The sequence below is a fragment of the Dermacentor albipictus genome, chromosome 3 (genome assembly GCF_038994185.2).
Source record: "Dermacentor albipictus isolate Rhodes 1998 colony chromosome 3, USDA_Dalb.pri_finalv2, whole genome shotgun sequence".
Classification (NCBI taxonomy): Eukaryota; Metazoa; Arthropoda; class Arachnida; order Ixodida; family Ixodidae; genus Dermacentor; species Dermacentor albipictus.
This window is the reverse complement of record NC_091823.1, coordinates 26,693,169-26,709,965: the sequence shown is the minus strand read 5'-3', so window position 1 is coordinate 26,709,965 and position 16,797 is coordinate 26,693,169. Positions and strand designations below refer to the sequence as shown.

Genomic DNA, 16,797 nt, shown 5'->3' with positions numbered 1-16,797 from the left:
TGTGAAGTATTCCGACGAAGCGACGTAGATCGGTTCTAAAAGGTATTTGTCTGAAACAATGGTAGTCTTATTGTGTAATTAAAGCCGTAGTGGCTGCCTTCTTATTATCAACAGCGGCCATCTGGTTTCTTTCTTTCTTTTTCGGACGATATCATAAATATTCAAGAACGAATCGTAGTTATTACATAGCTGATTTATTCTGCACTTTTGTTTCAATCTATTGATGGGACATTTCTGGCATATTGCTGTTCGTTTGCTCGCTCTGATTGGTTGTTTGACGCGTATTGTTGTTCTTTCGTTTCGCTCTCTAGCGAGTATTGCGTGTACGTGAGCCGCGCTTGTTGCAGAGAAAGCGTTTTGTTGCAAGGCATGTGTGGCTCTGGCTATACGTTGAGAATACCTTCCGAAGCCGGGGAAAAGGGCGACAGTCAGGAAAAGGAGAAAGAGAGGATCGGGCGAGGCAAATGAGCACGGAGCAAATATGTATCCGTCATGCAAAAAAGAGGTGAGGAGTGCAGACAGGACACAAGAGAGAGAAACGGTCCACTTCTCTCTCTTGTGTTCTGTCTGCACGCCTCATTCCTTGTTTGCATAATGAACCTTTTTTGCATAATGAATCCTTACCAACTAGCTCAGCTTTCTGTCGTTCATGTATCCGTCGCCGATCCGCACAGAGGAAAAAACATCATTTCACGAATGTTGCCGAATGGGGGCGACGTTTACTAGGCGTGCATTACACAGACTGCAGTGCGGATTGCATAGATAGACGCAGGTAAGTCAGAAAACGCTTAGACACCCCTTTAGAATGGGAAATCATTCTAGAACGAGCGAAAGATGGAAGGAGAAAGTGGGAAGAAGACACGCAGTGGGATTAACCAGATGTAAGTATCCGGTGTGCTACCCTGCAACAGGTAACACGGGACTGAGGAAAAGAAGGCAAAAATTTAGGAGGAAGAAAGAAGGGAAGAACCAAAACCCACTTTGAAAGGAGAAATAAGGCTTTCAGGCATTTAATGCACTGTGATATTTCTCACCCCTTCGATCAACAGCGTTGAGAGCACGTTAAATCACTAAACGAGCGATGAAATATTTCTTTTCTATAACTGCTCAGACATAATCGCAATCAGTTCAGGGATGCCTAAGTAATGATGGGCTAAATGTGCACCTGAAAGCCTCATAAAAGTCGTGTGATGGTTACGCCAGGTTACAGGTTCCATCGATGACACTAGTAGATCTGTAGTGCTATAGAGAAAAACGAGCATCGCAGTTTGTTACGTGTACAACGTAGAAAACTGTTATGCAAACTTTTCATTGGAACGTCGTGAACGGAAACAGGTAATTTCTTCTGGGGATTCAAGCTGATTTTGCAGAAAGGAAAAAAAAAGAAATTCCTTCCAGCCCCAAGTAAGCGGCAAAAAATAAATAAAATAAGCGCACTTCTCAAACACCATGATTGTTCGGTTCACCGCTTTAAACATCCTTTCTTCTTCGCTGTGGCCCTGAAATGGAAAAAGGCAGTGATATTTGCAAGCTCTGCATTTTTGAAAGCGCGCCTTGAGCCATGTCATATTTTTTTCATGACGGCCCTCTTATTCTTGTCACTTCTGCAACATATCGGGCGCCCCCCCCTTTTTTTTTTTTCGAATACCGTCGGTTTCCTCAACGTGAAAGTATTTTAAATGTTTTATGCAGGACGTAGACGAAACTGCCCAGATTTATAAGTACGTCCCTGAAGTGCTCTTTCCGAAATCGAGCGACTGCCTTAAAGGAAAAGAGTGGCTTGTGTTCAAGATATGTATGACGAGCTGATAAAAGGAGCGTTTGCTTATATATGACGTTCTCTAATGCCATTACTCTAGCCTATATTTTTTTATTGGATGATTGGTCCTATTTCTGTCTGTTCGACAAGTAGCGCCCAACAGACACAGTGTGCAGCGACAGTTCTAAAATTACTATACATGAGATGGCAATCCCTGCGTCAGATGGCACCACCTCGGCGCCTCACCCCTGATCGAGATCGAGCACTGAGCTTGATGACACATACCAAACATCGTCTGGGGGGCATAAAGAAGTCATGTACTACTACTACTACTACTTTAACTACTACTACTACTACTACTACTACTACTACTACTACTACTACTACTACTACTACTACTACTACTACTACTACTACTACTACTACTACTAATAATAATAATAATAATAATCATAACATTTCAAAACTATCATTCTCTCAAAACTCTTTTAGTTAATTTTGTATTAAGTGGTTTATTACTAGAAAAGAAAATGCAGGTCAAACACTAACGTACCGGCGCTGAGGCTGCGGCGCGAAAGTATAAAAAATTTGAATTTAAAAAATTTTCTTCCAGTACCCCAGCGCCGGTGCCTCAGTGTGACGTCATAGATATTGACGCATTTATGGCATTTGCGCCGTCGTGGCACTGCAAAAGTTCGCGGAACACTTGCACAGTACATTATTTACCTTCTTTGGTATACAATGCATTACAGCACTGCAGATAAAAAGTTAACTGGGCTCAAGCAGACGTGGTAAAAATGTATGACATCATGGCGTGCTTGTGCTCGAACTGCAAGGTGGCGTCGTCGCCAGTATCTCGTTCTTTTTTTTAACGCCTTTTTCTCTTCTCACGCCTCCTCGACCGGTAACAGTAGCTTTTGGGGTATTGTAGAAGGGTAATTTGCTAATATACCTCAATTTATTTTATCTTTAGTGCCCCTCTAAGGAGGCCACATGTGACAGGTTCTGAGAGTTACCGCGCGCGCACACACACACACACACACACACACACACACACACACACACACACACACACACACACACACACACACACATGTAATAATAATAATAATAATAATAATATTTGGGCTTTTACGTGCCAAAACCACTTTCTGATTATGAGGCACGCCGTAGTGGAGGACTCCGGAAATTTCGACCACCTGGGGTTCTTTAACGCGCACCTAAATCTAAGTACACGGGTGTTTTCGCATTTCGCCCCCATCGAAATGCGGCCGCCGTGGCCGGGATTCGATCCCGCGACCTCGTGCTCAGCAGCCCAACACCATAGCCACTGAGCAACCACGGCGGGTCCACACACACATGTAATCGTTGTGTCCAGTAGCGATTAGTTTTGCGGGCTGGAGTTTTCTTTCTGCGACGAAGACTAACAAATAAATGCCCAGCACTTATGGCAGTGACATAAACTAAGCGCGAAAAATATTTACATGCGCAATGCTGTTAGAATGAATTATACTTGATACGAATGCTGGGCCATTTGCAACCAGCCGTAATTTTCCTTCCCGCAGTCGGGGCCTTAATTCTGTCGCACGCAAACTTTCTTTCGCGGCGTAATTATCTTTCGCTGCACTCTAAAAAAAAAAAAAACCTGTCGTCTGCCGTTCTTAATGACTCGTAAGTGCGGTGTGCTGGCTGAATATCTCGGGAAAATAACTCACGTTATCACGTTTAGACGCGAAACACGCCCGGCGCTTCTACAATGAGAGACGTCTGCGTGCGCACACTGCGGCCATCACGGGCGGTGCCAACTTACCACGTCTGTGATTACCATGTGCCACGAATGCCGATGGCTGCCATGCTTCTGGCAGCAAACGTAGAATCCCACACTGGCTCTGCGCTCTATAGCTAACAGATAAGCGGAACATATAAGTGTTGCGTTTGGTCAGCAATCATGAAGGAATAGTTTTCCTTTCTCATATTGCCGGGAGCCAATAACTGGCTTGCGTTAAGAGATTATGGGGTTTTACGTGCCAAAATCACTTTCTGATTATGAGGCACGCCGTAGTGGAGGACTCCTGAAATTCTGACCACCTAGGGTTCGTTAACGTGCACCTAAATCTAAGTACACGAACGTTTTCGCATTTCGCCCCCATCGAAATGCGGCAGCCGTGGCCGGGAATCGATCCCGCAACCTCGTGCTCAGCAGCCCAAAATTAACTTGTGTGTTTCGATACGGTATTTCAAATATTTATGTGAGAATACAAGACACCACTAAGTGTAGACTGAATTGACCTAATTACGTATGCTCTGTGGACTCACTGAAAAATGCAGGAAGCATCATCCTACCGCCTTGAATTTTTTGGCAATGGAGTCTGTGGTGCCTTCGAATAAAATTATGTAACATTGAGAAGTCTTTTCCCAGTCCGTTATAATCTGTACGTCAAGAGGTTTACAGCTTATATTATCAAGTTTAGCTTCTTGTTTGAAGGTACAATTTAGAGAATGGGCATTGTGCTTGTTGTGTCTGCTTTGCCAAGTCATTCGTGTATTTGCGTTATAAATACAATACATTCTTAACTTCAGGTTGAAGTGCGCTCACGGCCGCATATATGACGAGACTAGAAGTTAAATTTATTGAATGCAGCGTCGTCCAACCAGGCGCAGAGTGGAGCAGTAGGCACTAAGGTCTCACCCCTTCCCTCTTGCATGCCCCATCCTCTCTCGAGTGAACGCAAATGCACGGTTATGATATTTACTTGAGAATAACATGCCTTTCAAATTGCACTTAATTTCGCACACTGAACTGATGGCGTTTAACTTGCACTGATGCTTACTGTTTAAAGGCGGCCAAGTGCTCACCATTTCCGTCTTCAAACTGTAGCAATGTAAACGTATTGACGCCCTTTATTTTTGTGTCCTTGTTTTTTTTAGAAGCTCTTGGTGAAGATTCGGTATTTATTTGAAGCGGTTAATTTCGACAGCCTTCTTGATCCCGCTCATTTGCTTAGCGCCTGAAATCGCGAGTAAATGCTTCATTTCCAATCGAAATGAAACCTCTGTCACGTTATTGAAGAGAAAAAGTAGCGGCGTCTGGTGACTCAGTGCTTGAATCCGGAAACTAGGACTCAACTATAGAGTGATGAACGTAGCCCGTGCTCTAATCAATTCTGGGTTTCCATCGCGGTTTTCGGTGCCATCCATATGGGTTGCTGCTAGCGTTCTCGAAAATGAAATGCGTTGTTCCACGAAGCCTTGAAACAGCCTGGCGCGATCGAATAAAGGGGGCGCGAGCACAAATCGTGCCGGGAAAACTCATCTGCTGTTGCCGTTCGCACGGGGTAGAGATATGGTCTCCAGATTCATTTTTTTGCGCAGACCGCAGAGGGAGCGTTCGTTTTTAATAGAAAGGCCGTGTTTGCTATTACTGACTCCATTTTATCAACAGGAATTCCATTTGTACGGCGGCGCTGACGCAACTGCTGCGGAAGAAATGTAATTTATGAGCTATATATACGTAGGATGCTTTCTGGAGATTAAGAAACAGCCCGTTCTCTCTTGCCTAAGGCGGCAGTGACACGAAAAAAAAAAGTGGCCCGCATTGACGTTGATAATTCGATTTCAAGAACGCAGTGTTTTCGTTCAGTAGCGCCTTATATAGTGCATGTTAAGATAGGCACTCCTTTGATTCCAGTGCACATTGAAGAATTCAGCCAAGTAGTTTGCTCGTACGCCACTGGTACCAAGCTCTGGCGATGACAGCAGTTGAGTATAACAAGAAGGATAATCACTGTTAAGTAATAATAAGTGTTTCTTTTTTTAATTAATTAGATGAAATTAGATATAGATTTTAGATGTCTAACGTTTAGACATGGTGTTGTGCAACCGGCGTTGCTCCATTACGCATGCATCAAAACTTTGTTCCGAACGTCGAAAGCGAGAACTCTTAATTCAAAGCTTTTAGAATTTTGAGAATTTAGATACGATATCGCGCATATATATGAACATGTGAAAGCGTTTGCTCTATAGGTGGCAGATAATAACGCGAACGATAACAACGGCGTCACCTTAACTTCACGATTAATCTTAGCTGGTGGTCACCAACAAGTTCGAGGCGCTGTTCATAAACAAAACGCTCATTACTCGGCGCGTTAGTCACACAAGAAAGTAGGAAGGAATACTTTTCTCTTTATTATGTGTGTGTGTCTGTACGTGTGTGTCTGTTGGCCGGCTTAGTGATTAATTATCACTACTTGCAGGACCAAATAAAGTGTTCCTTCCTTCTGTACGTGCGCATGTCTGTGTGTGCGTGCGTGCGTTCGTGCTTTGCAATACCTGTCACAAAACAGAATATTTTTTTCCTGGTTAATGCCGCCTCCGAAGCTATATTTATTGCCATGGCTGCCATGGGGGCCGCAATAGTATGGTTATGCCCTTCTTCAGAAGTGCACGGAATCTCTGGTGTGAATAATTCTAAACCTACCCTCCGCTAAGCGGAAGTTCCTGGTTTTGCTTATCGTATACATGCATCAAATTTCATTCACCGACTGTCGTGGCAGGGAAGCTAGAGCCGTCGCGACAGTCGCTCGCCGACCGCGTGCTGTCCCTTCCGGCACGCGCCGAGTGTTACTACTATGTACAAAGGAGGAGGAGGAGACAAAGGAGAGGAAAGACAGGGAGGTTAGCCAGTGTAAGTACCGGCTGGCTACCCTGTGCTGGGGAAAGGGGTAAAGGGAATAAAAGGAGAAAGAAGAAGAAGAGAAAAAAAAGAAAAAAAAAGACAGCCGAACAACGAAGCCCAGTTAAGGCGACTCGACGGAAAGGAGTCAATGCATGTGTGTACGGGAAAGCTCGATGGCCAGCCGCTATCGTATGCAAGAGAACGTCATTCGGTAGGTCTGCAGTCGTGGAAGGGAAGTGATTATACGACCAGGCGTCATGGGCGCGGTCCAACGCGTCAGCAGTTACCGCGATATCTGCTTTTTACGGGCACGAACGATACTTCATTGCGATGCCTTGAACAACGCCGTGAAACGGGGAGGGTATGGGCTCGCACACCTCCAAGGAGGCCTTGGAAGAAGAAGAAAGAATCAGGCAAAGACAAAGAAAAGGAGAGAAGTCTCGAGTTCTTTGCGGTTGAGAACACAGACGAGATTTATTGCAAATGGAATCGGGGAGAACCGCAATTTTGCCCACGAACTCACTTTTCGTTTTGTTTCTTTCTTCTATATATCAATGTTTCGTGGGAGTGCTACCACCACGGTATTCTATACGTCATGGAATCCGACAAAAATATTGCCAGGAAAGGTTGGCGGTGTTACCGGAGCGTTCCTGGTGGTGGCAGCGGGCGCGAGGAAGGAAAAGGAGCTTTCTTTGTAAGACGGTGAGAATTGATGCCCCCGGACTTTCTTCATTTTTTACGATTCGATTGAGTAAAAAAAAAAAACACATAGCACCATCTCTTCTTCAGGCAAGAGTGCAGGCTTCTAGTTCGCTATTTGCGGCTGCCCTGCGCTACCTTTGAGGATAAAAATAGGAATCGAAGCTTCTCCTGCGTGCGATTCTCGCACAAGAGTATATATATACGCCGGAGATTTGCGTTCGGCTGCGGCTAGTGCGGCTGTGGTGCATTGCACCCCCCCCCCCTCCTCCACACACACACACAAACACACTGCTTTTCAGGTACCGGTCACATTGCTATCTCGCGACGCCGTGTTTGAGTGCCAAGATGCGTACGTAGTTTAGAGAGAGGGAATGAGTGAAAAATGAGAGAGAGTACGTAAGAACGAAAGTAGGGAGGCCAACCGGAAAACCATCCAGTTGGCTACCCTACATAGGGGAACAGGGTGAAATGAATAGAACGATCTCGGAGAGCTCGATAATAAAGTTGGGCTATTTGCAGCGTATTCCAAAATGTAGGCTATTTAATTAGCGCTAAGAAGAGGAAGGACGAAAACGAGAAGCGCATGGGACACGACACTAGTATCCTAGGTCCTAGGACACTGGCGTCGTGTCCTGCGTATATCTTGTCCTCGTCCACAGGACGCTAACGTCGTGTGCAGGGTGCTTCTCGCTCTCGTCCCCAGGACATCAGCGTCTTGCCCTACGTGCTTCTAGTTCTCGTCCTACGTATCTTTAGCGCTAGGTAAATATGTCCCAGTTAGGGAATGACGGAGAGGAGTAGGGCATAGAGCGACGACGGAGAGGATGTGATCATTTTCTAAAATTATGTGCGCGAAAGGAAAGCATCATGTGGTCAAATGCGATCCCGCAGGCTTGTCCATCTGTCAGTCTGCGACAATGCGAGCTGAAGACCTGATTGTTATAATTATACTCTCAAAATGATTGTTTTCGATGTAAGAAGGTGGGTGTGGCGAGGGTCGCGGACAGCGCTCAAGTTTAATTTATCATTACAGACAGCCGCTGATGGGGGAAGAGAGGAGTCCTCACGCCGAAGGAATTTCCTCCCACGCATTCCGTGGCTACGTGCATTGCGCGTAGAATGTTTTAAAAGTGATTTTATTGTGTGTAAGTGTGGCGGTTTTTTTTTCAAGGCTTATTCTTCATTATGTATGTTTCATGTCCGTTTTTCGATTTTCATAAAGTGAAGAGTGCATTAGAAAAGATGGTAAGGCACTTTAAGGAAATGCACGTCCTTTATTATTTCAGGCAATTCAGTAATGTACTATTCACGCTATTCATTTTCCCCCTTCTCCTTCGTCCTCTTCCGGAGTCTCCTGGTCACGCCAAGGCGCCTCCGGGCGTCTTCGCTCCTCCGGCGCTCGCTTCCCTCGCAGCGACACATAGCGACAAACAAGAAACAAACAGTTTGTACGCTTGCGCGTATAAACTGTTTCTATGCGACAATTATTTGTCCTGAACCTCTAGTAGGTGCTGGGACGAGAGGACTATGGATGCGTGTATGGCCTAGTAACTATATATAGTTGGCTATAGCACCGCGATATAGAGCTATAGGGTTTATAGGGTACTTTGGTTCGGCCCTCACCTCAGCTTTGTGGTGTTTAGAACAACCTCAAGTGCGTCTCACAGTTCCAGGGATAAGAAAGAAGACCGACCTGCCGACCTTGGCCCTGAAGCAAGCAGCTCTGGGTTGTTTGAACACTTTCTACTTTGACCGAGTTCACATATATACGGATGGCTCTTCCACTCAGACCAGCTCCACCGGCGCAGTGGTTTTACCATCACGATCAATTAGCGTCCAATACAAGATTTCTCATATGACAACATCGACCGGATCGGAGCTTGTTGCCCTCCGAGGTGCCGTTGATTACATTAACAACCAACCCGCTAATCGGTGGGCAATATTCTGCGATTCGAAGGCGGCCTTGCGATGTCTTCTATCATCTCTTCGTCGCGGGTCGTGTGAACAACTAGTGTCGGAGATACGAGAAATGCACCATCGTATGATAGCGAAAGGACACGACGTCGTGTTTCAGTGGCTGCCTGGCCATTGCCGTATCTCCGGCAACGACCTCGCTGACGAGGCTGCTAGGAAAGCACACGAAGGAGCAACCCTTGTGTCTGTACCTTTATCGCGGACCGACGCAGCCCAACACCTAAGCAAGGTAGCACACCGTATGACATTAGAGAAGTGGCACACACCTGAATTCACCCAAGAACGATTGCATTCCCTCGACCCCTCTATGCAACTGCGGCTGTTACCAGGACTTCTGCGAAATGAGGAAACAATGCTGTGCCGCTTACGCTTGGGCGTCGCATTCACCAATGCATATACATTTTTGATTGGAATTACTGATAGCGCCGACTGTAATGCCTGTGGTGTGGAGGAAACTATAGAACATCTACTGTGCTACTGCCCATCTTTTCAAAACGAAAGACATGACCTCTGCACAGCTCTCAATCAGCTAGATAGAACACCGTTCACCTTGAAGAAGATCTTGGGACCATGGCCTCACATATCGCAGCTACAAAAGGCCACAAAAGCTCTGCTGCGATATTTGAAGGCTACTGGACTGAGCCAGCGTCTGTGATCCGGACTGAGTGACCGAACGATATCCCCAGTGGACTTTCTCTTCTTCTTTTAATCTTTCCGTCCCCTTTTCCCTTTCCCCAGTGTAGGGTAGCCAACAGGGCTCATTCCTGGTTAACCTCCCTACCTTTCCTTTATCATTTGCTCTCTCTCTTTTGGTTCGACCCCAAAGTTGCACACGTGATTTTTTTTTGTTGAGGTGGCCCGGAAGGAGTTGAGACAGGAACATACCTACCGCGAAGTAAGGGGCTAAGAGTGCTTCCCATTGGATTAAAGTGTCATCTATCTCAATGAGGGGACACCACTGCCGTCGACCTGCAAGCAAGGAGGACGTTTAACTTGAACATTCTGCCACAGTTCAGACTGCAGTCCAAATTTTCGCCTCAACGTGCAAATTACAAACTTCGGGCCACGTTCATGCTACAGAACGTGCTTAAGGGCCACGTTCATGCTTAGGCGTCACATTTGGGCTTAGAACTTCGCTTCCGTCGTTATAACTTTGAGCGGCGCAGGCTAACGCTCTGAGGGATAGGTTTGGTATGCATACACACAGATACCGGACAAAGTGCACGGGAGAAAGTAACCACTTTAGTTTCGTCGATAGATCATCGCACACGTCATGCGAAGGTTGTGGGTCTGGATCTCACTGGCGCCAGCTCCATCTTTTCTCTAGCTTACATTTCCGTTTTTCAAGCTTATCCGAACTTAGATGCGGATTTATATGTAATATTTAATTTGGCATTTCAATTTAAAAACCAAGAAATGGTCCATATGCTTTCTTCTGCTTAAGTTTCATTAATTATTCTTGCTCAGGAAACCAGGCATGACATTCCATTTCACCTCCCCACCCGTCAATGGCTTTACAGGCGTGGTAAATGATGCAAATACGCACGTTTCAGCTTCTTTTCTTGACGCACTCGAATGGTGCTATCAAGAATGGAAATTATTTACGCATTGTTTTTATGAGCACACGCTGCTCAAAAGGAGAGCATCAGCGGCCGTCTTCCTTGGAGAAGACAAACGAAAGGTTAGCGGGCGCATTAGAGGCATTGTGGGCTGCCCGACGTAAACTGCCGTCGCTACCGTCGCTCGAGGCAGACGTGCAGCCTAGCTGTCGATCGCGGCTGTGCTCAGCGGCTGTTGCCCAGATTAATGGAATATGCAAATTCCCGCGCCCACACGCTTGCTTCTTCGGCTAGATAAAAAGAGTGAAGTAAACGGTGCGGGTGTTACGTCATCAACTTCGTGCAGCCTCGCAATATTGCTTCAGATAGCTTTTGTCACCTCGTTACTGCTCTTTTGTTGTTGTTGTTGTTGTACTCTGCGACAAAGAACTGCAATCTATGAACCCACTTCTTTGTCACCCGCTTATCTTTACTGGGAATAAGTGCGCTCGCCATTATTCACTTCCTTAGCTTTACGGCCAGTGCGTTCTAGCGATGGCCTTCCTGACATGTTCTAGATGAGATGCCTTTTTATTCTTGCCAACTTTGCTGCCGATGCAGGATCACAAGAAACAGGTCACAAGAAATTAGAAATAATGGCAAACATACGTTGCATTTGTACGTAGCGAGAAAATTTTCTGGTGACACATTTTGTAGTCCAAATTGAACAAAAGGCTCCCAACGGGATTGCTGCGTCTATCAGTAAGAGCTTCTTTCTTGGCATTTTCGAAGCACGTTGGCAAACGTCAGTAGTCGGCAAAATAAAGTAAAATGAAGTGAATACTCTGGGCGCCTCCCCTCTTACCTCTCCCCCCCTCCTCCTCCTCACCCCTATCTCGCAGTAACAATAGCCGAAATGCTCGCTTTGGGCGTTGTATTTGATTTAACTGAGGGCAGGGTACATTCGATTCACGATTTCAGAGTTCTTAGCGTTACCAAAGTCCTGCAAAACTGCGACTCTATTAGTCCAAACATAAACGCACCTTTAATGCTATCTTTAAAAACTTTGGACAACAGCCACGTCACCATAAAACGACCGTTCAACGGTTTCTGTGAGATAAAGTAGTGATGGTGGCCATTTTTTATAACTGGCTGCCGCACAAAGTGACGTGCAGCGCTGGTATTTTCAGCAACCGCACACTCCACGAAGCAGCGTCAATTTGTAAAGTAAATTCGGTGAGATGGTTTCTTCGACAACGCAATGTAAAAATGAATTAAATTAAATTGAATTATGTTCCAGCGTTTCACGGGCCAAAACGACAATAAGATTAATATGCACGCCATGGTGGGGAACTTCAGATTAATTTCGATCAGCTGGGATTCCTTTACGTGTAGCTAAATCTAAGTACACGAGCGTTTTTGCATATAGCCCCCCTTTGAAATGCGGCCGCCGTAGCCGGGATTGAACTCGCGATCCCAACTAAGAAGCGCAACGCCATTACTCCACCCATTGTTCAGCAGTTATAGTCCTAGAGCTTCAGGAATCGCTTATAGGATTGCGCCTTCGTTTCTCCGAGCGGAAGGAATCACCCGGCTAAACCTGAATGGCTATGGCATTGACTTCAACTGGCCGATTCTCCCGGTCAGAAGAAGGAAGCCGATTACTTCCACCTGTCGTGAGAGATTGACTGTCGCAATCACGCTGAGCAATTCGACCTGGGTCTCCGTTCTACCTCCGAAGGCATTTATCGCGAAACTCAATGCAAGTGCTGCACGTTGACATGCCAAAGAAAGCACGGTCGGCAGTGAAATTCCGCACTTTCAGACTTTAACTTAACGAAAAGCCTGTTCAGTTTCCTTTAATGAGTGCGTGTACTCGTGCTCGAGAACATTATTCGACAAAACTTGCCAGGGTGAACCAAGTAGAACTTAAATTAAAGCCGCGAAGGCACAGTGCTTGCCGAATTATTTGATAGCAGGTTTTTATGCGTGCTCACTCAAAGCAAAAAGAAGAATAGCGCTAAAGAAGCGAAGTTTCTGGAGGTCCCCTCGAACCTCCTGGTATTTTCCCCCCTCATGGTTATCAGACAGAAAGGAGTGCTACATTCCTGGCGTGATTTTTTTTTGCACCGCCGAGTGCTGAATGCGAAATGGAAAGAAATAGAACGGAGAGTTAGCGAAAGGGCAAGCACGAGCGCTACCTCTTTTATTGTACTGTAGGAACCACGGTTGCAGCTCCTCCTGACTTAACTTTACTAGACTTAGTGCCCACACTTGATTTATTAGGGCTTGATTATAGTTTGCTGCTTTTGATTCCCTTGCTGACTTCCTGAATCTTGGTATTTGTTGTTTTACGCATAAGTGAGAAAAAATAGGCCGATCTCACGTGCTGTGGGAATCGATAAAAGCGAAGCTTTCTGTGCTGTGTACTTTGACTAACGATAATTAGCGGTGATTCTGACGGCGAATGTTGATTTTCTTTTAACGTTTAGTCCAACACGGAAGTGGTGAGTTGATGTTAAACGTTACCTTGCGTGCGCCACTGCTATTTGGCTACGCAGTAGACAGAACACACAGGGAGAGGTGTTTACTCGAGGCGTTGTTGTGCGCCGTACTTCATAACGTCTGAGAGGGTTGAGCACATTCGTTGCCTCACATGGCACATCGCATCGTGACAGAAGTATTAAACACTAATTGAATTGTGAGGCTGTATGTGCCAAAATCATAATCGGATTATGAGGCATGCCGTAGTGGAGGACTCCGGATTTACTGTGACACCGTGGTGTTCTTGAACACTTCCCTAAGTCAAAGTGCACGAGCGTTTTTTATTTCGCCCCCATCGAAATACGGCTGCCGCGGTCGAATTCAAACCCGCGGCCACGAGCCATGACATAGGCGCAAAGCTACCGTGGCGGGCACAGAAGTCTTGATTTAACGTGTGACCATTTCCATGTTGCCTATACCCGACTGTGCGCTTTAATGCGGCTCTGCTTCTGCACGCTCTGCGTAAGTTTCAGAAATAGCAGAAACGTACCGTACCTCGAATTTAAATTTATCCCGTTTGCCCGCAACCACTGTTGTGTCTATAGTAGTAGCGTTTATTTGCCTTCTCACGTCACCTTTTCTCTATCAGTACCGCCTCACTCCCCCCCACCCTTCTACTTTTTGTATGGGAACTGCGAGCGAAGATTGGCAAGGCTGGTAATCACTCCTTTCGCGACTGCGTCGGTTCTACCCGTTCTCTGCCTCTTCTCCCCCCTCGTCTCTACCATTTTATCTAGCTTCTCTCTGGACTTGCACGTGGATGGATGGAGGTTATGACCGTCCCCTATGGAACGGGGTGGTGGTTTGCGCCACCAAGCTTTTGTTATTTTATTGCCTAATGTCCCACCTATGTTAAAGAAGAAAAAAAAGGAAAAGGAAAGAAAACACGATTAATTTTCGTGACCAAAGTTTCTGAACCCCTATTGTGAACTTTGTTTTTTGTACGCCTCCATTGTTTGTCGTTTCCCCACTTTTCTTACACTAATATTCCAATCGCTTCTTTCTAATCTCTATTGCGGACATGTTTGCTTTCCCCCTGCTCTCGCTGAACCCAAGGGCTTCAAGGAGGCCAGTGATTCCTAAATCTATGGCTAGGAAGATGTCTTCACATTCTAATAAAACATGCTACATCGTTTCCCTAGCTTTACCGCAGCAAGCACATGCTTCTTCTTCTTTCTTATATCTCGCTTTAAAAGTGCGTGTTCTAAGGCATCCCGATCTCGCTTCGAAGAGTAATGAGCTTCCCTTTGAGTTATTATAAATTGTTTCTTTCCTGATTTCGTTTTTTGCTATTAAGTAGTTACTGATGACAAGCTTATTTTCCATTGCCGCTAGCCATGGGATTATCTCAGCCTCTTTGACTTCCCCCTTGACGTTCTTTGTTGCTGTGTTGCTGACCATACAGGCCACATACTTGCGGGTAAACTTCCTAGTTCTTTTCCTCAACTGTTAATCAATGTTATTCCTGTACAAATACCTGAACACTCTCCCAGCCCAATTACTTTCCTCCACATTCCTCAGTCGTTCTTCATAATTAATTTTACTGTGAGCTTCCCTCACTTCAAAACTTGTCCAGCCAGTATCGCCCTGCACAGCTTCATTTGTAGCCTTCCCCTGAGCGCCCGATGCGAGGCTTCCTACTGACCTTTGGTTGTCATCAAGTCCTGGTTGTACCCCTGATTTCAAGAAAACAACCGCATTTCCAAATGCCGTTTGTAGAAATATATGCGCTGTGATTTCTTCAATGCTTTTGCGAGATATCACAGATAATTACAGTTGTCGAAAGGCTAATGTGGTGACGCCCAGGGAACTCCAGAGGGCATTATGCACATTAGCCGCGGTGCAAAGGCTCAAACGAGTTTCTCGCGTCGCCTTTCCTCTCTGCCACGCTCCTGTCATCCATGCACACGCTATGACCCCCCCCCCCCTTCTAATGCGGTGTGCCAGACAGCAGCAACAGCAGCAGCAGTAGCAGCAGTGAGAAAGTCTAAGGAAGAGGCAAAGAAAGAGGAAAGCAAGGAGAGGAAAGGCAGGGAAGTCAACCGGACGAGCATCTGTTTCACTGCCCTACACTGAGAGTAAGGGCAAGGGGAATAGAAAGAGGAAAAGCGGGAGAGAGTGAGCACTGTGTGCACGTGGGAGGATGCACAGGGACACTATAAGCAGTCGCTCTTTTAAAGCTTCGCTTTAAAAACCAGGAGCTTGAACGGCAAACTTGGTTGCTACATATCTTTTCCTATCGCAGCCACCGCGGTGCCCTAGCGGCTATGGTGCTGCGCTGCTAAGCACGAGATCGCGGGACCAAAGCTTGGCCGCGGCGGCCTCATCTCGATTGGGGCGAAATTCAGAAACGCGCGTGGTCCCGGGCATTGGGGGCACTTCACAGATCTTCTGTTGGTCATATTAATCCAGAGTTCGCCACTACGGCGTGCCTCAACATGCAATCGTGGTTTTGGCACGTAAAACCCCAGAATTCATTCATTCATTCATTCATTCATTCATTCATTCATTCATTCATTCATTCATTCATTCATTCATTCATTCATTCATTTTCCCATCACACGGATGGCAATCAAGGAAGACAGACAGACAGAAAAGGATGTACCCTGGAGGAGAGATAAAGAAGGAATACAGCGCTTTCATACCTTCCGCTCACCTTTCTCACGTCATTTCTTTTTCTCACCTCTTTCATAGTACTTCTATACTTCTCATTGCTTTCCAGTCCTCCTTTCTTCGCAAATTTCTCGCCAAGGGCGGTGGCGGAACACGAATGAAATCGATATCGCCGCTCGCCCGAGGTTCTTGCCGTGCGATCGGCCTGATTGGGACTCCACCCATGCGGTGTAGGGTGGGGAGGGGGGGGGGGGCACCTTGTAAGACAAGCCTTCGTCTCCGCGCCACTGAAACATCAAGAGAAATACACAGAGAACTCGAAAGCGTCGAAAGAGCTCACGCTGCGCTGTGGAGAGCAAAAAAGCAGACCTCATCAGCTTCTTTCCAGTGCTATTCTTCTAAAACAAGCTTGCTCACGCTCAAGGGGGAATACCTCACGGCGAAGAATCACCGGAAAAGAGTCCGCAATTCTCGATTTGTCGCTTTTCTTTTCTTGGCCACTTGCCAACGTAATTAAAGGGCATCCGGAGCACCTATACTTTTGTGGCTGAGGTTCAGAGCACCCTGAGTGAACAGAATAAAAAAAAAATCCAATATTCTTGCTTTAACAGAATTTGAATTCTACTGCTCTTGTTTCTCCAAAAAAATGTTGCTCCCTTTATTAAGGTCGATAGAGCAGTAAGAATGAACCGGTGCATACGACATAACGAACCGAATTTACATGTCGAGGGCTTCGTAGCTTGTGGGCCTCGTGTTTCTGTATATAGAGATAACTCATTTGTTCGATGGTCTATTTTTGTTTCTTTCATGTGTCACATATATGTAAGGATTCTGAACTTTGAATAACTTTCCTTTCCAGTTTCGCCCGAAAGGCGATGTATCGGTTCGATAGCACATTAGTAGACAGCTATACAAAATAAAAAAAATTATGGGGTTTTACGTGCCAAAACCACTTTCTGATTATGAGGCACGCCGTAGTGGAGGGCTCCGGA

General features: G+C 45.9%; 1 long non-coding RNA gene across 1 annotated transcript; it reads right to left on the bottom strand.

Annotated features, from left to right (window-relative positions):
- Positions 1–1,319: 1,319 nt before the first annotated feature.
- LOC139057306 (uncharacterized) lies at positions 1,320–16,052 on the bottom strand. Its single transcript, XR_011512682.1, has 3 exons — positions 15,849–16,052; positions 10,000–10,079; positions 1,320–1,499 (listed from the first exon to the last, which is right to left on the bottom strand). It is a non-coding gene; the product is annotated as an uncharacterized lncRNA (long non-coding RNA).
- Between the last annotated feature and the right edge of the window lie 745 nt (positions 16,053–16,797).